Raw genomic sequence first — 11,388 nt, 5'->3', positions numbered from 1 at the left:
TGGCCCACTCTGTGGTGCTGAAGTGTGACCGGCGCACAGTGCGACTTGTTTGCGCCTGATGCAGCTGGTACTTACTGCTGCCTGCTGCTCACACAACCTCTCCAACATATGTAACGTTGAATTCCACCTGGTGGGGAGGTCACATATGATGCGATGTTGCGGAAGGCGGAATCAGCATTGCAGAGCTGCAATGCCCGATCTTGCCATGCTGGAACGCCGCAAGTGAGCGCACTCTATGCGGACCTTGTGCAGCAGTGCATCAAGATCCGGATAGTCCCTCAGAAAGCTCTGCACGACCAAGTTGAGCACATGTGCCAGACAAGGTATGTGAGTGAGGTTGCCTAGGCCCAGAGCTGCCACCAGATTTCGGCCATTGTCACACACTACCAAGCCTGGCTGGAGATTCGCTGGCAGAAACCACACGTCGCTCTCCTGCTTGATGGCATTCCAGAGCTCCTGCGCTGTGTGGCTTCGATTCCCCAAAGAAATTAATTTCAGTACAGCCTGTTGACGTTTGGCCACGGCTGTGCTCATATCGGTCGCAACAGGCTCCTGCTGCGCTGATTCTGAGGAACTGGAGTATGAGGATGAGTCAATGTGTACAGACTGGATTCCTGCAATCCTTGGAGTTGGCAGAACACGTACAGCGCCACTCTCCAGATCTGTACCCGGCTCCACAATATTGACCCAATGGGCAGTGAGAGAAAGGTATTGTCCCTGTCCATGGTTACTGGTCCACGCATCGGTGGTCAGGTGGACCTTGCTGCTGACGGCATTTAGTAGCGCATGTTTTATTTTTCCCTCCACATGCTTTTGCAGGGCAGGGACAGCTTGCCTGTTGAAATAAAAGCGGCTGGGCACGGTGTATTGTGGGACTGCCAATGCCATGAAGTTCCGGAAGGTGTCAGTCTCCACCAGCCTGAATGAGAGCATTTCAAGGGCCAGTAGTTTGGCAATGCCAGCATTCAGAGCCTGTGCTCGGGGATGGTTTGCCGAGTATGGCCGCCTTTTCTCCCATGCCTGTGCTACCGATGGCTGTAGAGTGGCCTTGGAGTGTGAGGATGACTGGGAACGTGGTGCTGTGGGTGGAATGTCACTGGGTCTATGGACAACAGTGCTAGAGGTTCTTCCATGGCGATCCTGTGAGGAAGCCGAACCAGCTGTATGTGAGCTGGAGGAAGAGGCACCAACACGAGCTGCAGAGGTGGTAGGTGGTGCTGTAGGTTGGCCTACATCTTCAGTGTGTCTTTGTAACTCCAACACGTGCTTGGCCTGCACATGTTTCCACATATTTGTGGTATTGAGGTTGCTGACACTTTTTCCTCTTTTGACTTTCTGATGACACAGCTTGCATTTGACTAAGCAAATGTCATCTGCAACTGTGTCAAAAAAGGACCACGCTCTCCAAGTCCTGGGAGCGCCCGTTTTGTGTTTTGGAAGAGGAGTGCTCCTAACGAGTGCCGAAGTGGAGGCTACAGGCAACCAAGTCTGCCCCCTCCCTCTCCCTCCACTTTTGGCCGTTCGGGGAATCTCTTCCTCAGAGCTGCTCCCACCACCTTCCTGTTCCTCACGCCATGATGGGTCAAGGACCTCATCATCTACACTCCCCTCTGCAAACACCTGCTTCTCCTGGGTAGTCTCGCCAGCACCGTACGCAACAGAAAGTGGCACCTGAGTCTCATCATCTGAAGCGTACTGAAGTGTACTGCCCATAGGCACTGGCCCACCCGCCTCTTCAGATTCAGAGGGACAAAGCAGTTGCGCATCACTGCATACTCCCTCTTCTTCACATTCTAGAATGCTGCTTGGCTAGCCCCCTCTTTCCAAGCCAACAGATTCAGAGAACAGAAGTAGAGACTGAGATGGCTCCTGTACAGAGCTCTCTGACTGCCTGGGCAATTTGGCAGGTGGTGAAGAGACAGATGGTTGCTCTTCAGTGCTCTATCCCTGAGAGGATGTGGAAGTCATTAACGTTGATGCGTTCGCTGCCATCCATCCGAGAACGGCTTCAATTTGTTCGTCACGCAGCAGTGGGGTACGGCGAGGTCCTACAAAGCTGCGCATAAAGGACTGTTGCCTGGTAAAACTGGGGGATGCTGGGTCACTGGTGCCCACAGCAGGCACAGAATCCCCATGTCCTCTCCCAGCTGCAACTCCACGCCCACGACCACGTGCCTTACTCCCTGCCTTCTTCATCTTAGTAGACTGATAAAGATAGGCAGAAAAGTACAAAGGGGGGCTTAGTGTGCTTATTCCTGAACAGCTGCTAACAGGTATAAGAAACACTAATTTTATAAAGTGTGTGGACTACAATTTAATATAAGCTACTGTGGCCTACACAACTGTAAAGTGGAGTGTTTGGTGAACTTTTTTCCAAAAAAAAAATAAGGATGTGACAGATGTGAAAGGGATAGTATCACAAACTTTTTGGAGCTATTACAATGCAGAAAGCAAACCTACAATGCAATAGATGAGGCTCCAAAAAATAGGGTAATATTAATCTGGCTGGGCCTGCAGGGCACAAGCCAGCAAAAAGGCTCCTCTATCTACTCCTATATAGTGTTTGCAACCAACCAATGTAGATGGATACGGAAGGAAGCACACTAATATAGGAGAAAAAAATCAGGAAAAATGAGCTGCAAAAAATCAAAAAAAGGACTGCGTATGAGGCAGTGACGCACGCTGAGCGGACTACAACCAGACGTGGCTGCAGAACACACTACAACGTGAGCTGCAATCACACACAGAGACCTCTGAGACAGCCAAGAACAGTGCAGATAACTTGGCACTAGCACTGAAAGGCTGCAGAGAGGCTCCGCTGTCTACTACTAGTGTTTGCAACCAACGTATATGGATACGGATAGAAGCACACTATATAGAATTTATGAAAAATAAGCAGCAATAAAAGAAAAATATGTATGAGGCAGTGACGCACGCTGGGCAGCCTACAACCAGACGTGGCTGAAGGACACACTACACAGCGTGAGCTGCACTCACACAGCCCTTGCAGACAGCTGTGAACAGCGCTGCTAGGCAAAAGAAAGCTACAGTGGTTGATTATGTAGCCTGGGTAAAGCAAAAGATTATTTTGACAATCGCTATCTCTAACTGTCCCTCACAGTCTTCAACAGCAGCCTGTCCCTAACTGAATTCACAGCAGAGTGAACCAGAAATGGCGACTGCGGCGGCTTTTATAGTGCATCATGACATCATTTCAGCAGCCAATCACAGCCATGCCATTAGTTAACATGCCTACATGCCTAACAGGATGTGCCCACACTTCTGAAGATTCCCATTGGCTGAATCAAAGCAAACTGGCTCATAGCATTATGGGAACTTCCGATTCCGGTATCCGATATGCTAAAAGTATCGGAACTCAGTATTGGAATTCCGATACCGCTAATATCGGAATGCTCAACACTAGTGGCGTCACGAACTATTCCATTAACCACAAACCACCATTGATTTGGGCTCCCAGGGCCATGGACCGGGTCACCGCCGCTGTGACACATCCCCCCTGACACCGGCCCGGTACCGAGTACCCCACGACCCTGGGAGGGCGACCCAATTTTGGCGTCACGAACAGGAAGATGAAACCCGATACCATCGGGTTCTGTGCGCCTGAGATCTCTTGGATTTTGCACTTTTGAAAATGTGCAGAAGACCTAATTTGATAGACTGTAAAATGGACATTAGAAATGGCCGCTGGCGTGGAGAAGAAGGGCGTGAAGAGATAGGAGGTCCTAGGAAAAGACCGCGAAGAGTCTTGGGCCTCCCCTGCCTGAATTACTATGTGACAGCTACATGGCCCAACCCCCGAGGGGTTCGTATACTGGCTTGGAATGGAGGCGCTGGAAGAAGGCGCCGCCCCCGGAAGGAGGGGCAGAAGAAGCCAGTGGCGGGAAAGGGGCCAAGGCAGGAAGAAGAAAGAGAGAACGCCATTTTGGAGAGAGAGGGAAGGAGTCCTGCGGAGTGCGGGGAAACGGATCTCCCTGGCACCATGGCTGAAGGCTCCAACCCGATCTACGAGATGAACCGCCAGCAGCTGGAGGATGACATCACCCAGCTGATGCGCCGCCTGCGACTAAGGCAGGAGGCGCTGTGGACACTGGACTGGCAGCGCGCCCGGGAGGGGCCTACATCTGTGGTACCTGCTACATCGGTACCCGCCGCTGCCGCACTGGACTCTATCCCGGCAGACTCTGTGGAACCTGCCGCTGCCATCACACTGCCGGAAGAGTCACCGGAGACCACGGGAGCGGAGGCCGCGCTCTCGACTGGGCCTGACGCGGCTGCGCAAGTCCCACCGGAGGCCCCTGCGGACCCGGAGCCGCCATTAGTTCCACCGCCGTCCCCGGTATCCCACCGGGCTGAGCCCAATGCCACTATGCCATCACCGGAGCAGAGGTCGCACCACCGGGAAGTACCAGGTATATATCCCGACCCTCCTAATGGGTTACCCTCTGAGTTCACGTTATCAGAGGCGGGCCTGCTGCAACTCAAGATGGGGCAGTTGGAAGAGTCGGCTGGGGGCACTAGTGAGTCGGAGATGGGAAGGTGGAGGAGGTCCCTACTGAGAAGGGTACGGCTGGAACCGGTGCATACAATTCGACACCTTCAGGGAATAGAGGAGTCCAGGTCGCTTTGGGACAGTGATCTCGTGATCCCTCGGCTGCCAAGTTCCCATGTAGTTGCCTATCAGCGCCGACAGGCTGTGGACACCCTTGGTGCTAGACCCCGTACCAGAACAGCGGAACCACCTATTGAAGAGGAACGGTTGGTGGGCATTGAGATGCATCATGGGTTCCCGTTGCCACAGTTTCGAGGTCCTTTAGCGGGTAACCACCCGCAGGATGAAAACACTGCAAGTATTTCGTCTGGTAGCAGTTCACCTGCTTCCAGAACCCCAGGAGGGGATCATCAGCACTAATTTTCATAAATCTTGTTACCTAGGAGGGTATTTTGCACCAGTTGTGCCTTCTTTCTGTTTATCATGCTTTTTCCAGTTGTTGCTTAGTTTTGATTGGCAGCCTTTGCATTTGAACTGAGGAGAACTGTCATGTCGGACGCTGTTCACACCACAGCATCCGGCAGGCAGAGGTAGTTCCACCTCCAGCCACTATAGCCTCAGTGGCGCCGGCCTGATCTTCAGGCTCTCGGGGGTTAATCCTGCTGGAGACCAGGTTGGATGGTTAGTCACGCCCACGGTCTTTAAATAGTCATGCTGGCCTATGGGCGTCGCCGATTATAGCTTGTGTTTCATACCAAGTGGTTCCGGTCTGGAGTGGAGGTGTTCAAGAGAGAGAGATTCATATCTGGTGTCGTATGATCCGTCGTTATCCTTTCTCCTTCCCATATTTGTGTTTAGTTGTGCCCTGTTCACATTACTGTTTATTCCTGTGTGTGTGCGGCGCAGTGCAGTTTAAGTTCTCCCTGTCTGTCATTATTTGTGTGGGAGCTTTGGTGGTGACTTCTCACTGGGTGGAGGGTGGAGGGTTAAGTGCAGGGCTGAGCAGGAGATAAGGAAAGGTCGGAGGCTCAGGCATTTGCACCTTCAGCAAAAACCCTGGGTTGAGGGTCAGACAGGGTTTCCCCTAGTAAAGGGACACCACAGGGGCCCCGGGTCTTTCAGCCTTAGTTGAACTAAGCCCCCGTGACATTATAATCGGCGACGCCCATAGGCCAGCATGACTATTTAAAGACCGTGGGCGTGACTAACCATCCAACCTGGTCTCCAGCAGGATTAACCCCCGAGAGCCTGAAGATCAGGCCGGCGCCACTGAGGCTATAGTGGCTGGAGGTGGAACTACCTCTGCCTGCCGGATGCTGTGGTGTGAACAGCGTCCGACATGACAAGATCATGAACGCTGTGTGATCCAAAACTTTCTTGTAAATAGTTGCGCCTCTTTAGCTGCTCTTTCTTGGTTTTACAAATAGACACTTTTCGAAGATGATGTCTACCTCTAAGGACACTGCAAGAGATCCCGGCTGGGAGCAGTGTCCAGCACTTACAAGAATCTATGCACTGTTTTATGGAAAAATAGTTGATAATGTGTTTTATGAGTGTATTAATGAGAAATAGCTTTATTAGAAGAATTAGGAATGTCTGATATAGAGATGAGTAATTAGAATAAAGAATTGAAAGTGACAGGTGACGGACCAGGTATTTGCGGTCAGCGTCTTGCGTCTAGAAGAGAGAAGAGTAATAAAGAAATGTGTTACAGAGTATAGCACTTTTGAATTGAGAAAGATTTGCACTGTTTACTTAGAATTTTAGATAGAATTGTTGGTAACGTTCAAGAATGAGTACCTCCTATATTATGAAGCTTAGGATAAGAAAAGTTTGTTCTGCATTTCAAAAATGTTTTTTGTATGTTTCTCTGCTGTCAAGTTTGCTTACCTTGCAGCCCGCGGAAGTGCTGTGTTTAACGGGGGGTATGTGGTGCCCCTGAGGCTCAGTCGCCACAGAGGTACTGCACCTTCTCCTAAGGTGTGGTTCCCCACCGTCTGGGTAAGTTGGGAGCTCCTTTCCACACTCCAACACTCGCATCCCACACAACAGGGTAGTTCTGCACAACCACATTGCAGCTCAGTGCTTAGAGAGTAGCAAAGCACCTCTGGTGGTTCCCTACTTGGAACACTGGATGTGTTGGGAGGTGGGTGGAGTTTAGATCCATATAAAAGATTGGGAAGGTTTAGAATTACAGGTTCAGTCTGACAGAAGGTCAGCGGAGTAGGAAGTCACTCAGTGAGGAGTGAGGATCCCTGGAAGAAGGGATGGAGGACGGAGTGCTGCAGCTGTCTCAGTGACCTGAGCCAGCTGGCACGGGAAAGTAAGGAAGGTGGAGAGACGTGGAGCTGTAACCTAAGCATCCATAGGAAGGAAAGACAAGTACGGAACGAAGGAGAACAGAGAGGAGGAGTGGGTTGGAAAAGGAACCCTGCCTATAGGTTCTCAGCGCAAGGCCGGGGCCCGGTCCCCGAGGTTGTATGGACACTTATGGTTCTGCAGCAGACACCGGTGGAGTAGTTGGCTGTAAATTCATTACTCCCATCCAAGACTTGAGGCACAACAGCAACACAGATAGAGAGCCGGGAGTGAGGCGTCCCTGAAGCAGGCTACAGCTGTGTGCCGTGCAAGTAGAGTTCTAGGAACATCTCTTAGGAGGCATTCCAGGGTTACTAAGTACTGGAGTGCTTCACACCACAAGGCGCATTGGCGGAGTCGTTCAGGAAGGTACATGTTGGCGGAGTGTTGGAGAGGAGAGCCCTGACTTGCCCGGGAGGTTGGTTGAGTCTTTACCCCGGAGGACACGGCACGGAGGCAGGCACCAGTGTGTACCACGAACTGTGAGTTAAGCTTTGAAACTACAGCTCTGGTGTCCTCTGTTCATTTGTGTGCTAACACCTTCAGCACCGCTACAACTGGGTACCAGCATCCCTACCATCCTGCGCCTCTCCTCACCCATAGCACCTACATTGCCCTGGGACTATAGCTCCACCTGTGGGGAGCTACCCCATCTTTGCCGCACCACACCATCAGTCCCAGCGGATCTGCATGCGGCGTCGGCTTAACACCTCCCTTGCCGAACACCACAGGTGGCATCACGAACTATTCCATTAACCACAAACCACCATTGATTTGGGCGCCCAGGGCCACGGAGCGGGTCACCGGCGCTGTGACACATCCCACCTGACACCGGCCCGGTACCGAGTACCCCACGGCCCTGGGAGGGCGACCCACAACTATCGGTAAGCTGTCTAATTCTCTCCTTTTTTTATCTACATGAAGAGGAAATCTGGTTGAGGGCTGATCGGGTTAATATATTTTTCTACACAGTCTATTTGTCCCAACAATTGTTCAGGTTACACAGAGTCATAAGACCATTATATGGATGGTGAACTTTGCATTCCTATCATCAGGGCAGATGTTGCTTTAATTGCACTCTATTAGGTGTAGGCTGTAGCTGTAAATGCAATAATGTCCTTTGACCTTCTTCACGCCTGAGATGACACTGCTGTTTAATGTATTTTGTAAGAAGTACAGTAGGTTGAATAAAATGAAGCAGATGTCAATACTACCATCAATAACCATACTATACTCATAATCAGATATACAGTATCTCTACAGTCATGGCCAAAAGTTTTGAGAATGACACAAATATTATATTTTCACATGATCTGCTGGCCTCTGGTTTTTATGTGTGTTTGTCAGATGTCTTTATCACATACAGAAATATAATTGCAATCATATTATGAGTAGCAAAAGGTTATATTGACAGTTAGAATGAGTTAATGCAGCAAGTCAATATTTGCAGTGTTGACCCTTCTTCTTCAGGACCTCAGCAATTCTCCCTGGCATGCTCTCAATCAACTTCTGGATCAAATCCTGACTGATAGCAGTCCATTCTTGCAAAATCAATGCTTTTATTTTGTCTGAATTTGAAGGTTTTTGTTTGTCCACCCGTCTCTTGATGATTGACCACAAGTTCTCAATGGGATTAAGATCTGGGGAGTTTCCAGGCCATGGTCCCAAAATCTCTATGTTTTGTTCCCTGAGACATTTAGTTATCACCTTTGCTTTATGGCAAGTTGCTCCATCATGTTGAAAAAGGCATTGTTGATCGCCAAACTGCTCTTGGACGGTTGGGAGAAGTTGCTCTTGGAGGACATTCTGGTACCATTCTTTATTCATGGCTGTGTTTTTAGGCAAGAATGAGAGAGAGCCCATTCCCTTGGCTGAGAAGCAACCCCACACATGAATGGTTTCAGGATGCTTGACAGTTGGCATGAGACAAGACTGGTGGTAGCGCTCACCTGGTCTTCTCCGAATAAGCCGTTTTCCAGATGTCACAAACAATCGAAAAGGGGATTCATCAGAGAAAATGACTTTACCCCAGTCCTCAGCAGTCCACTCTCTGTACCTCTTGCAGAATATCAGTCTGTCCATGATGTTTTTCCTGGAGAGAAGTGGCTTCTTTGCTGCCCTCCTTGAGACCAGGCCTTGCTCCAAGAGTCTCCGCCTCACAGTGCGTGCAGATGCACTCACACCTGCCTGCTGCCATTCCTGAGCAAGCTCTGCACTGCTGGTAGCCCGATCCTGCAGCTGAAACACTTTTAAGAGACGGTCCTGGCGCTTGCTGGTCTTTCTTGGGCGCCCTGGAGCCTTTTTGGCAACAAGGGAACCTCTCTCCTTGAAGTTCTTGATGATGCGATAGATTGTTGACTGAGGTGCAATCTTTCTAGCTGCGATACTCTTCCCTGTTAGGCCATGTTTGTGCAGTGCAATGATGACTGCACGTGTTTCTTTAGAGATAACCATGGTTAACAGAAGATAAACAATGATGCCAAGCACCAGCCTCCTTTTAAAGTGTCCAGTGGTGTCATTCTTACTTAATCATGACAGATTGATCTCCAACCCTGTCCTCATCAACACCCACACCTGTGTTAATGGAGAAATCACTGAAACGATGTTAGCTGGTCCTTTTAAGGCAGGGCTGCAATGATGTTGAAATGTGTTTTGGGGGATAAAGTTCATTTTCTAGGCAAATATTGACTTTGCAAGTAATTGCTGTTAAGCTGATCACTCTTTATAACATTCGGGAGTATATGCAAATTGCCATTAGAAAAAAAGAAGCAGTAGACTTTGTAAAATTTAATATTTGTGTCATTCTCAAAACTTTTGGCCATGACTGTATATATAAAATTGAATGTGTGTGTGTATCATCAACCAATCACGAAGCATCTTTCATTTCACCAGAGCTGTTTAAAAGAAGCTGAGCTGTGATTGGTTGCTATGAGCAACAGTTTTCTCACTGCATGACAACACCTCAGCAGACAGTGACATGGTGGAAGAAATCTAGCATCCCTGGGAACATAAGCTCCAGCCATTGTCTGCCCCCCAGAAAGGAGCAGCGAGGACATGACAGAAATGAATCCCCCCTCCCTGCCCATATCCCCATCACACATCCTCCATCCCATAGGCACATCTTCCCTCTTAAAGAGATCCCCGGTATGGAAGTTAGGACCGATCCACTCAGCGCTCTGGTTCTGACCACAGAATCTCTTAAAGGGATCCCCGGTATGGAAGTCAGGGCATTTGCCTTCAAATGCTCTGGTTCTGACCCCAGGCCTCTATTAAAGGGATCATTGGTATGGAAGTCAGGGAAAATCCATCCAGCGCTTTGGTTTTGACCCCAGGTCTCTCTTAAAGGGATCCCAGGAACAGAAGTGAGGGAAAATCCACTCTGCGCTTTGGTACTGACCTCAGGCCTCTCTTAAAGGGATCTCTGGTATGGAAGTTAGGGCAAATCCTTCAGCACTCTGATTCTGACCCCAGACGTCACTTAAAGGGATCCCAGGTATGGAAGTGAGGGAAATTCCACTCAGCATTCTGGTTCTGATCCCAGGCTCTCTTAAAGGGATCCCTGGTATGGAAGTCAGGGCAATTGCCTTCAAATGCTCTGATACTGACCCCAGGCCTCTGTTAAAGAGATCATTGGTATGGAAGTCAGGGCAAATCCATCCGGCGCTTTGGTTTTGACCCCAGACATCTCTTAAAGGGATCCCTGGAATGGAAGTTAGGACCATTCCACTCAGCACTGTGGTTCTGACCCCTGGGCCTCTTAAAGGGATCATTGGTATGGAAGTTAGGGCAATTACACTCAGATCTCTGGTTCTGATCCCAGATTCTCTTAAAGGGATCCCCGGTATGGAAGTGAGGGCATATCCACTCTCCACTCTGATTCTGACCCCAGGCCCCTCTTAAAGGGATCCCCAGTATGGAAGTGAGGGCAAATCCACTCTGCGCTTTGGTACTGACCCCAGGCCTCTCTTAAAGGGATCTCCGGTATGGAAGTTAGGGTAAATCCCTCAGCGCTCTGATTCTCATCTCAGGCTTCTATTAAAGGCATTATAGGTATGGAAGTCAGGGCAAATCCACTCAGCGCTCTGGTTCTGATGCCAGGTCTCTCTAAAAGGGATCCCCGGTATGGAAGTTAGGGCCATTCCACTCAGCGCTCTAGTTCTGACCCCAGGCTGACGGGATGATGTGGAATATTAGGGGTAGTATTCTGGTGGCTATGGCTGACGGGATGATGTGGGATATTAGGGGTAGTAGTTCGGTGGCTGTGACGGGATGATGTGGGATATTGGGTGGAGTAGTTTTGTGGCTCTGGCTGACAGGATGATGTGGGATATTAGTGGAAGTTGTCCAGTGGCTATGGCTGACGGGATGATGTGGAATATTAGGGGTAGTAGTCCGGTGACTTTGAAGGGATGATGTGGGATATTAGTAGTCTGGTGGCTCTGGCTGACGGGACGATTTGGGATATTAGGGGTAGTAGTCTGGTGGCTCTGGCTGACGGGACGATTTGGGATAATAAGGGT

The sequence above is a fragment of the Dendrobates tinctorius genome, unplaced genomic scaffold (genome assembly GCF_039654945.1).
Source record: "Dendrobates tinctorius isolate UK_male_01 unplaced genomic scaffold, ASM3965494v1 ptg000016l, whole genome shotgun sequence".
Classification (NCBI taxonomy): Eukaryota; Metazoa; Chordata; class Amphibia; order Anura; family Dendrobatidae; genus Dendrobates; species Dendrobates tinctorius.
This window is presented reverse-complemented; position numbering follows the sequence as displayed.